General features: G+C 51.1%; 2 long non-coding RNA genes and 1 other non-coding gene across 3 annotated transcripts; 2 read left to right on the forward strand and 1 right to left on the reverse strand.

The window, feature by feature from the left end:
• The first annotated feature begins 89 nt into the window (after positions 1-89).
• LOC115938578 (U12 minor spliceosomal RNA) lies at positions 90-238 on the forward strand. Its single transcript, XR_004073639.1, has one exon. It is a non-coding gene; the product is annotated as a U12 minor spliceosomal RNA (small nuclear RNA).
• Positions 239-3822: 3584 nt separating this feature from the next.
• Positions 3823-11965, reverse strand: LOC145721923 (uncharacterized). The gene is made up of 2 exons (XR_014145947.1): positions 11311-11965; positions 3823-4998 (listed from the first exon to the last, which is right to left on the reverse strand). It is a non-coding gene; the product is annotated as an uncharacterized LOC145721923 (long non-coding RNA).
• On the forward strand, positions 5663-6676 carry LOC145721924 (uncharacterized). Its single transcript, XR_014145948.1, has 2 exons — positions 5663-5904; positions 6088-6676. It is a non-coding gene; the product is annotated as an uncharacterized LOC145721924 (long non-coding RNA).
• Positions 11966-11971: the final 6 nt, after the last annotated feature.

The raw sequence follows: 11971 nt of genomic DNA on the forward strand, positions 1-11971 counted from the left end.
ATTCTTAGTTTAACGGTCCACTCTGATACTCACCGTAGGGCAAATGAGAATGGGATTCACTACCGAGCAAGTAACACGTGTAAATCTTTATGCCTTAAACTTATGAGTAAGGAAAATAACGATTCGGGGTGACGCCCGAATCCTCACTGCTAATGTGAGACGAATTTTTGAGCGGGTAAAGGTTGCCCCTAAGGTGACCCGCCTACTTTGCGGGATGCCTGGGAGTGCGATCTGCCCGTCTTTCCCCCTTTAACACTGAAAGAGTAGATGGGCTGGCGGAAGTTAGTAAGTAATTTTAGGAGGGGTTTTTTTTTTTTTTTTTTGAATGAGCTTGTTATTCCTGTGGTTTTAGGGGAGGGATGGCGTCCGTCGCTTCTGTATCGGGCGTGAAAGTCTTTTTCCCCGTATGGTTCGTGAACGTTAGGTCGACCACGTTACCCAGTTGTATGAAACTTCATTCTATACAGTGTCAGGCCAGCCGCTTATTTGTGGGTAAGAATTACAGAAGGATACCTGTGACCGGCTGCACGCAATAGGCGCTCACTTTGCGGCTCCGCGGGCGAGAGCTGCACGACCGCCTGCGTCACGTCCCACGAGCCGCCCTTCTCGGCGGCATAACTTTCAGGAGCAAATCGCCTCACGTCGTTGCGCTTCGGTCGTCCCGATCTGTAGAATGGGGCAAATGACAGGTCGTCGCGAGGGTTAAATAGGCTGATTGTAAAAATCTTCCATACGTAGAATTGCCTTTTCTATGATGCAGCCCGGGGACCCAGCACTAACCTTGGCACGAGGTAGATGTTCAATACATGTTTGTTGCATCAATCGATTTACATATATATATATATATATTACGCAACGTCTTTAGAACAGCAAAGAGCATTACTGTACTGTGAGTTATTATTATTAATTTCTTTTTTTTTTTTTAAGATTTTTTATTTATTTATTTGAGAGAGAGAGCACATGAGAGGGGGGAGGGTCAGAGGGAGAAGCAGACTCCCTGCCGAGCAGGGAGCCCGATGCGGGACTCGATCCAGGGACTCCGGGATCATGACCTGAGCCGAAGGCAGTCGCTTAACCAACTGAGCCACCCAGGCGCCCTATTATTATTAATTTCTAAGTGCAGTGATGCCAGTGGAGTTCATGTACTGTTGACAGAACACCTAATTAAAACTCTGGCATCAGGAGCTCTGTGGGCGAGAGCTGGTAAAGCCAGCGGGTCCGGGGTCGGGACAGACAGAGGGCGGGAAGCCAGGTCCCACCTGCGCAGCCGCGATGGGGAGCTGGCTGGCCCTCCTCTTCTCAGCTGTAAAACGGGGCGCTAACCCCTCCCTCCGTCCTTCCTTTCTTCCTTCCAGGAAGTGCGGGGAGGACCGCGCGGAGCAGGTACGAGGAAGGGAGGGCCCAGGTCGGCCTCACCGCCCTCCCCTGCGGGACTGCGGAGGGCAGGTGCCGAGGAACAAGGGAGGGGCCGGAGGACCGCAGGATTTAAGGCCCCGGCACGACTTAAGTGAAATGTAATAAAGTGACTTAAAGGTTATTTTTATAAAGCCAGTTCAATAAGGTCATTAACTGAGATCAACTGTCGGCGGAGTGGCCCTCCCCTGGAGGCATTTCGGAGGGTGTAGAGTTTTGCAGGGTGGTGTCTGGTTATCTGAAGGACAGGGATCCGGAATCCGGTCATGTGGAGGTTGGGGACTGGGGTGTGGCAATCCTGAGACGTGGGCCTTCCCGACGCCTGCGCCTGCGGCATTCCGACGTTCCGGGAGGGAAGAGGCCCATTGCAGTTCTCCCAGGCAGGGCTTCACTGCGTGTCTTGTATGGACACGTCGGACTTTTTGCCCAGTGTGAACAAACGTGGAATTGCCAGGAACGCAGCTGCGCCGTAGCTGAAGGTATCCGGTCCTGCTCTGTTTGGAAAGAGACCAAGAATCGTGCCCTGCTTGGGAAAACCGCGTCCCTCGCAGCAGAGACCGGGAGTCCGGCTGCATTTGGCCCTGTGACCATGGCCCCCGGCGACCCGATTTTTAAAAAAAATTCTCTGTGTAGGCTGGTGATATTACCTGTGAATCCACTTCAGGAGACTAAAGAGGCGGTTATAAATGTTATTTTAAAAGGGTGTCAGGTCTGAGAGGGTGGAAAGTCATGAGACTACGAGAGAGGGTAGGGACCAGGGCCAATCCATGCCCTTCTCAGCTCCTGGGGACAGCCCCTTGTGAGCTCAGGCAGGTGTACATTCAAAGCCTGACACTCAGGCCTGTTTTCTCATCCTCCAGAAGGGGACCCGGATGAGGAGACCTAATGTGAGCCCAGTGCTCTGCAGAATCCCCTGCACACAGTAGGTGTGGAGGAGGGATTCCCAGGCCAAGGCCTTTCCTGCCCACTGAGGAGTCCCAGCCCTGCTCTAGGATGTGGGCCTGGGCCAGAATAGAAGGTAAGAGGAGAAGAGAGGAGAAAGGGGCTCCCTGGCCTGAGGCTCGGCTTCTGGCATTCCTTCCTGCGCACTCCCCCATCCTGTCCTCTTCCCCCCTCCACTCCAGTCACACTGGCCTTCACGATGTTCCTGGAGACATCCAGCAGGTCTCTGCCCCAGGGCCTTTGCACTTGCTAGTCACTCCCTCTAGAGCACATCTAGTGTGCTTCCATTTCAGCCTCATTTCCACCGTCCCCTCAGCGACCTGCTTCCTTCCATCTGTTTCTGGAAGTTAATTCCACAGGCTTGTTCCCAATGCAAGGCGTCTGCACTTGCTGAGTTCCCACCACCTTGAACACCTACCTCAGCAGGGCCAGCTTCGTTGTCTCTTCAGAGAGCAGTCCTCACTCCCACGTTGCCTTGTGTCCTGATTTCTGTCTTGGCATTTACCATCTCACTCACGACACCGTCTGGCTTACATCTTTCTCACCGGCACCCCAGGAGTAGGAGAGGGCGTGTTGGGGCAGCTGCAGCCGAGTCCCTGGCACTTGGAACAGTGCATGAAGGAACAAGGGAGCTAGCGATCCCACTTGCAGCCTTCCACAGGAAGATTGATGCCTGCCTTACTTCAGGACCCACCTCCAACCCGAAGGCCATTCACTGCTGAGCCTCAGTCCCTCCAGCAGAAACTGAGGCTAATGATGTCTCCCTGCTTTTCAGGGCTGGCCGGAGGGGAAAGCAAAAAGGAAAACAATGGGACATACAGAGTTGCACAACAGGACTGGAGAGAGCTTTTCACACCGCCAAGATGGCATGAATAAGGCTAGGCATGAGGGGGCTGGACACGAGAGGAGGGTCTCAAGGCTGGACTCCCAGCGTCCACACGCCCTGGCCCGGCTTTCCGTCTCCAGGAATCTAGCCTCAAAAAAACCATCTGAGGGGCACCTGGCTGGCTCGTCGGTAGAGCACGCGACTCTCGATGTCAAGTTGTGAGTTCAAGCCCAACGCTGGGTGTGGAGCCAACTTAAAAAAAAAAAAATCATCTGAAAGGAGGGTGAGGCGGGCCACCGTTATTTACAAAGTCCACAAATGGGAAACAGCCCAACTGTCCAAGCATAGGGGATTTGCTACATAATAAATCATGATCCGGGTGGGCTTATGGAGAATGTGTGACCCCTGATGAGGGGAAAAGCAGCAGCCCCCCGATGGGCCATGTGGTTTCATCAGAGCGATTGGTGTTTCCTCGGGATGTCCAGTATTTTTTTCCTGTGCATAGCTTTCTGTACAGTCCAAACCTTACAGGACGAACACCAACACACATTAGAAATAAGTGCCGGGCCCCTTCCTGTCTCCTCTCCCACCGCCCCCCACCAATGACACAAGTCGCAGAGCCTCAGGGAACTGCAGAAGGGTTAGTAATAGCAAAGTTTTATTTCAATGTTTTTTCTGCTCATAAATGATTCTGAAAAAGCCCATATGCAAGAGGCGAACCCACCCTTGTCTAAAGGCAACATCAAGATCACGGAGAATGCTGCTCAGACGAAACCTCCCCTCTGCTGGGGTGCAGGCAGCATGAGGGGCGGGTCTGGGACAGAGGAATAAATACACATGTCTCAGCTCGGCCATCAGCGCTGGTGGCCCGGGCTCCCGAGGCGATCAACCAGACTGCCGGCCTGAATGCTCAGGTGTGTTGGGGAAGATGCTGAGGCTTCCAGAGGGCCCGTGTGCCCACCAAAGGAGCCCTCGGCCAGCCCCCTCCTCCTCCTACTCCAGCCCAGAGAGGGGAGAGCCCAGCTCCCTGCTGGCTGGGCTTGCCTGGGTCCTGGGGTGGGGCAGACTCTCTATCCCACGGCGCCTGCCAAGAGGACTTTTTGGTGTTACTGTCATGTAGTGTCAGGTGCTGAGGCCAGGCTGTGGCCCTGAGCAGGTAGTGAGGGGTGGCAGGCGAGGGTCCCGAGGCAGTGCCTGGGAGGCGGGGGGGGGGTCCCTGGCACCTGCAGCTCTGGGCTACCTGTACATTCGTGTTTATTTCCAGACGTCGTCTGCCCTGGGAGGGGTGGGTGGAGCGTGGTGCTTGCAGCCTTGGCCTAGTAGTGTGTGGGTGGGTGGCGTGGAGGGAGGGGAGGGCCAGGGCCAGGGCCGAGCATCACTGGTAAGAACCGATGAGGGCCAGACAGGAACCCGCCCAGAAGGTGGCTGGTGGCAGCCCACCTGTAACAGAACCCTGCTCCCAAAGGGGTCCGTCGGGGGCCAGCCCAGCGGGATAGCCAGCCAAGCACAGGCAGGCCAGGCTAAACCCGGGGCCACAGTGGGAGATGTGGGGGAAGGAAGTGATGTTAAAGAACAGTGGCGGGAGGTGTGGACAGGTCACGGTGAGTATGCGGGGCGGGCGCGCGAGCAGCCAGTGCCTGGCCCTCAGAAGGCGAAGCAGCGCTCCTTGGGGTGGCCCACGCGGTCCAGGTTAGGCAGGCAGGCGTACTGGATCATGGGCGGGGGTCCACACATCAGTATCAGTGGCTCCTCCTCTGGAGGCGGGAGGTGATCCCGGATCATCTCTTCATTTACGAAGCCCTGGCTGTAGTCCCAGGCTGCGGGCGGAAGACCAGGTGAGTCCAAGTGTGGCCGTGTGACTGCCCAACGACTGCCCACCTGCCCAAAGCCCCCTCCCCTTGACCGTTATACTCCTGTACCTTGAGTTTTTCCCTTCTTTCAACAAACACTGAAGAATGAAGAGGCTGATCCAGAGCAAACACTTGCTCTGGTCCCCTGCCCCAGCCTGGCTCGCCCAGAACAAAACAGCCGGTAAGCAATTAACAAAATGGCAATAGTGCATAGCTATCAATATTTACTTTAAATGTAAATGGGCTAAATTCTCCAATCAAAAGTGGCTGAGTGGATAAAAAACAAGACCTGTCTATATGGACACAAAAACAGACACATAAATCCATGGAACAGAATAGAAAGCCCAGAAATAAACACATGATTATATGGTCAATTAATCTTCAACAAAGGAGGCAAGAATATCCAATGGGGAAAAAGGCAGTCTCTTCAACAAATGGTGTTGGGGAAACCAGACCGCTACATGCAAAAGGATGAAACTAGACCATTTTTGTACACCATACACACACACAAAAAAAACCCTCAAAATGGGTTAAGGACCTAAATGTGAGACCTGAAACTATAAAAACACTAGAAGAGAGCACAGGCGGTAATGTCTCTAACATCAGCCATAGCGACATTTTTCTAGATAGGTCCCCAGAGGCAAGAGAAATCAAAGCAAAAATAAACTATTGGGACTACATCAAAATAAAAAGCTTCTGCACAGCAGAGGAAACAACCAACAAAACTAAAAGACAACCTACGGAATGGGAGCAGATATTTACAAATGACATATCAGATAAAGGATTAGTATCCAAAATATATAAAGAACTGATACAACTCAACATCCAAAAAACAAACAGTCCAATTAAAAAATGGGCAGGACTTCGGCTCAGGTCATGATCCTGCAGTCCCGGGATCGAGTCCCGCATCGGGGTCCCTGCTCAGCAGGGAGTCTGCTTCTCCCTCTGACCCTCCCCCCTCTCATGTGCTCTCTCTCTCTCTCATTCTCGCTCTCTCAAATGATGAATAAATAAAAAATCTTTAAAAAAAAAAAAATGGGCAGGAGACATGAACAGACATTTCTCCAGACACATCCAGATGGCCAACAGACACATGAAAAGATGCTCCACATCACTCATCAGCAGGAAATACAAATCAAAACTACAATGAGATATCACCTCACACCTGTCACAGTGGCTAAAATAAAAAACACAAAAACAAAAATAAAAAAATACAAACAAACAAAAAAAAACACAAAAAACAAGAGGTGTTGGAAAGGATGTGGAGAAAATGGAACCCTTGTGCACTGTTGGTGGGAAGGCAAACTGGTGCAGCCACTGTGGAAAACAGTATGGAGGTGCCTCAAAAAATTAAAAATAGAATTACACTATGATCCAATAATCACGCAACTGGGTATTTACCCTATTTACCCACAGAATACAAAAACACTAATCAAAGGGATACATGCACCCCTATGTTTATAGCCACGTTATTTACAATAGCCAAATTATGGAAGCAGCCCAAGTGTCCATCAATTGATGAACGGATAAAGAAGATGTGGTGTGTATATATAATGGAATATTAGCCATAATGAAATCTTGCCATTTGCAACAACATGGATGGATCTAGAGAATATAAGGCTAAGTGAAGTCAGTCAGAGAAAGACAAATACCAGATGATGTCACTCACATATGGAACTTAAGAAACAAAACAAAGAAAAAAAAAAAAAAGCCCAGACAAACCAGAAAACAGACTCTTTAACTGTGAAGAACAGAGAGATGGTTATCAGAGGGGAGGTGGATGGGGGCATGGGTGAAATAGGTGAGGGGATGAAGAGGACACCTATCATGATGAGCACTAAGTAATGTATAGAATTGTTGAATCACTTCATTGTACACCCGAAATGTGTAACACTGTATGTTAACTACACTGGAATTAGAAGAAAACAAACAAGACCTATCTACATGTTGCCTACAAGACACTCACTTCAGATGTTTGTAAGGACACACGCAGACTGAGAGTGAAGGGACGGAAAAAGATATTCTATGCAAATGGAAATGAAAAGAAAGCTAGAGTAAATAAGAGACAAAGATGGACATTACATAAAGGTAAAGGGGTCAATCCAACAAGGATATAACACTGGTCAATATTTATGCACCCGACATAGAAGTACCCAATTATATAGAGCCAATACTAACAGATCTAAAGGGAGAAATAGCAACACAATAATAGTAAGGGATTTTTAAAAAAGATTATTTATTTGAGAGAAAGAGAGAGAAAGGGAGCAGGAGGGAGAGGGAGAGAGAATCTGAAGCAGACTCCGCCCTGAGCATAGCGCCCGAAATGGGGCTTGATCTCATGACCTCGAGATCATGACCTGAGCTGAAACCAAGAGTTGGATGCTTAACTGACTGAGCCACCCAGGTGCCCCAATAGGGAGGGATTTTAATACCCCACTTTTACCAATGGATAGGTCACCCAGACAGAAAAGCAATAAGGAAACATTGGCCTTAAGGAACACGTTAGACCAGATGGACCTAACAAACATTTATAGAACATTCCATCCAAAAGCACACACACATTCTGCTCAAGTGCACACCTCACAGCTGTCAGAATGCCATCATCAGAAGACAGGAAACAACAAGTGTTGGCGAGGATGTGGAGAAAAAGGGACCCTCATGCACTGTGGGTGGGAATGCAAGCTGGTGCAGCCACTGAAGAAAACAGTATGGAGGTGCCTCAAAAAATTAAAGATAGAATTACACTATGATCCAGCAATCCCACTTTTGGGTATTTATCTGAAGAAAATGAAAACACTAACTCAAAAAGAGTTCTGCACCCCATGTTCACTGCTGCATTGTTTACAACAGCCAAGATAGGGAAGCAGCGGAAATGTCCATTAATGGATACATGGGTAAAGAAAGTGTGTTATAAATACTGTCAGGGAGCAAGAATTCCTGTCCCTTCAAGGTCCTTCTAGCTGGGCTAAGAATCAAATTGACATGAGAGAGATTAATAGGAGAAAATCAAATTTAAGAGCGTACATACAGGGAATCCACACAGACACAGACATTCCAAAGACAGTCAGGCAAAATGAGGTCTGTATGTCATTCTGAACTAAGGAGAAGGGGGCAGGGCTCTGGGATTTCGGAGGGAAGGAATGCATTTCACAGGGTGATAAGAAGAGCAGATGTTTGGTAATTAGATGTTTGCCCTACCCAACAGATGGATCACTCAGGTAAAATTTACCTCTGTTAATAGCCCTTATTCTGGGAAAGACCCCCAATTTAGATTCTTCTGTATAGTTAGGGAAGGGATCAAAGTTTCTCTTGAGCTCAGCAGGGTCTCAAGTGCCTCTAGCTCAAGATAATCCACATGCCAAAGTGGCACATTTGGTGGGGGGGGGGGGAGTGTCCTGAACCCCTTCAATACAATGGAATATTACTCAGCCACAGAAAAGAATGAAATCTTGCCATTTGTGACAACATGGACGGGCCTCGGGGGCATTATGCTAAGTGAAATGAGTCAGACAGAAAGTCAAAATACTGTATGAGCTCACTTATATGTGGACTCTTTAAAAAAAAAACAAAGAAAACCCAACAAAACCAAAAAACCCCAAGCTCATAGATATAGAGAACAGATTGCTGGTTGCCAGAGGCAGGGGTGGGGAGAGGGAGAAATAGGTGGAGGAGGTTTAAGTCTATTTTTAAGAAATTGCACGGGACTAAGCTGTATTTGCTAGTGTGTAAAATGTGCAGGTACAGAACACAGCTCAATTTTACCAGGATTTTGTTTAGATAGTGCATTTTTCTTTATACAGGTACTGAAGGTGGCTTCGTGGGGAAACGCAGGGCAGCTGTCCTTGCCACGTGAGCTCACCCCACTCCCCGATCCCTCACTTCCACACTAGCCTAGCCCGCCTGCTACCATGATCTTTCTCAGCACGTAGGATTGCAGTTTATACCCAACGTTGTAGCAACACCCCAACTCCTCTTGAACTGTGTGGGTCAGGGTAATAATAAACGTACGTGTGAGATGCTAGACCACCCAGCCCAAAGTCCTCCTTGGCGGGTAACTGGCTGCTGTTTGAACGGGTCCCCAGGAGGCAGCACTCCAGTGGTGAGCCATGTGTCACCACCAGGGGTCAGCACCGGGCCCTCCTCCGCGGGCCACAGGGACCAGCCTACCCTCCCATGAGACCAGCAGGGAGGAAACACCGGTTTCCCACCCCTGATTGAGACAGGGATACAAAAGAAATACTCCTTTCTTTACTGTAGGAAAAGGAGCAACTCCCCTTCTCGGTGGCCCTGCCAGACCTCCCTGCCTGGCCCTACAGTTGGCCTGTGAACAGCGGCGGGGGGGGGGTGTGTGTGTGGGGGGACGACCAGCACGGGTCCACTCATATGTGCATTTTTGGCCATTAGTACATTACTGTCAATATATTTTCCTTATGATTTTCTTGTTAACACTTTTTTTTTTTTTTTTAAAGATTTTATTTATTTATTTGAGACAGAGAGCATGAGAGGGAGGAGGGTCAGAGGGAGAAGCAGACTCCCTGCCGAGCAGGGAGCCCGATGCGGGACTCGATCCCGGGACTCCGGGATCATGACCTGAGCCGAAGGCAGTCGCCCAACCGACTGAGCCACCCAGGCGCCCCTTGTTAACACTTTCTTCTCTCTAGCCCAGTTTATTGTAAGAATACCACATGTGTGACATACAAAATAGGTGTTAATGGGTGATTTGTGTTCTTGGTAAGGCTTCTGGTCAACAGTAGGTTATGAGTGGTTACGTTTTTGTGGAGTCAAAAGTTCTATGCGGATTTTCAACTGCACATGGGGGTCAGTGCCCCGAATCCTGCTGTTGCCCAAGGTCAACTGTGCTTTGTTTCTCCCTGGTCTCACTAACCACCTGCTACTTGACTCTGTAACTTGCTAATAAGCCGGTTTCCTGTTCATCTTCCCCCACTAGAACATCAGCTCACGGGGCCAAGCCAGCTTCAGGAACAGAGTGGACAAGGAGCCTGGTTCAGATGGGCTGGTCCAGGCTGGCCGGCCAGCGACGTATCTTGGGGTACTGCTGTCAGGTCCACAATCCAACCAGGCCCACACATAGCTCTTGGCCAGGAGGCCCAGGACCCGGCTGCATCACCCCAGAAGGACGGCTCCTCTCGGGGATGGGTCCAGATGACCCAGCTCATGAGACGGGCGCCCATCCCTAGCGCCCATCTGCTCAGTTCCAGGGGAAGCAGAGGTGGGGTGTCCCCACACCATGGTTGAGCCCTGAGGAACTGTGGGCCCCAGGAGGACGGGGGGGGGCAAAGCAAGGGCACGGTGGCCGATCACACACTGGGGCCCGTAAGGGTGCTTCGAAAATGTCGTTTCCAACATTTAGAAGTTTCTTGTGGAGATGCAGGTCCCTGCTTCTCTTGAAAAGTAGAAGGGGGGCGCCTGGGTGGCTCAGTTGGTTGAGCGACTGCCTTCGGCTCAGGTCATGATCCTGGAGTCCCGGGATCGAGTCCCGCATCGGGCTCCCTGCTCAGCAAGGGAGTCTGCTTCTCCCTCTGACCCTCCCCCCTCTCGTGTGCTCTCTCTCATTCTCTCTCAAATAAATAAATAAAATCTTTAAAAAAAAAAAAGAAAAGTAGAAGGGCCTGACCGACAGGGCTGCCGCCACACAGAAGGACCGCACCACTCGGCCAAACGTCGTCAGTGTCGCAGACCAAGAAGCCTGAGCTACTGCTCTTCTCACAGCAAAGAAGAAATTGAGATATTTCTTGTACCCACATCTCTACCTACAGCAGGAGAATGAAGCAGAATTCAACTCCCAGAGGGCAGCCTTGTTTCAGGCTTTGCAGGCAGCCCTCACTTGCCGCTCCTACGTGACCTTGGCATGGGCAGAAGGAGGGTCACTGTAGGTCAGCCCAGCCCCCAAGGCCCAGGGAGAAAACGGTGTAACATGCCTTACAGGGTACAAACCGCACAGGGGGCGCAGTTGCCCCCACCCCCCCACAGTGACCCTGCTGACCTGCCCCAGAGTGAGCCCCCCTACCAAGGGCAGAAGGCCAGCTTGCTTTGTCCAGCAAGGGCAGAAGGCCTTGGACTCTGGAGGAGGATGGGAGTTCAAGCCTCGGCTCTGCTGTTTTCTAGCTGGGGGTTCCCCTCTCTGACCCCTCCTTCATCTGTGAGGTGGGGTCACACCACCTCCCTCTCCCAGAACCACCCTGAGCACCATCGGAGACCAAGCGAGTCGAAGGCCCAGCACCCTCACCCAGCCCAGCCCACCCAGCGCTTCTGTCTCACCTTCAGGGGCCTTGTCCACAGTGTACCAGAGCTTGAAGCGAGCAGAATGTTCGTTCCTCAGTTCCTCCAGCTCGGGCCGCAGCAGGATGTCCTTCTCAGTCTGGGGGGGGGGGGGGAACGCAGGGCCCGGAGGTCAGGAGGGACTGCCCTTGGAGACACTCGTCGCCCAAATGGCTCATCATCCCGCCCACCGTGGGCCACACACTTGGCAAAGCTTGCAGGACAGCAGCCCGGCGGAGCTGACCCAGACTCCCAGAAACGTGCGCCCTGTTCTGCCCATCTCGCCCAAGGCGCGGCTCGAAGCTGCGGATGACGTTCATTACAAATGGCGTTTGCAGATGGTTTCTACCGCTGTGGGGACACGTGCCCCCACATAATGGGGTGGAGGAAGCGAACAGCTGACCACAGGTGCAGTCAACTACAGAACAAGGAAAGACCGAAGCAAACAGGCCAAAACCTGCGCAGTGCCTGTCCCACTTAAAATAGCAGTTGGTTCTGGTGACAGGTGCCCCATCCCTCAGATAAGCCTCCTTACGTTCTGGTATCTTGGGTTGCACATCCTTAAATCGGGAAATGCAGACAACTAGTCCCCAAATCACACCTGCTCCTTCCACAGTCTCACCTACGCTGTGGCCTACAGCTCCCCACTCTCTGCTCCCAC

Source organism: Leptonychotes weddellii, chromosome 5, assembly GCF_054177405.1.
Source record: "Leptonychotes weddellii isolate Sample4059 chromosome 5, ASM5417740v2, whole genome shotgun sequence".
Taxonomy (NCBI): domain Eukaryota; kingdom Metazoa; phylum Chordata; class Mammalia; order Carnivora; family Phocidae; genus Leptonychotes; species Leptonychotes weddellii.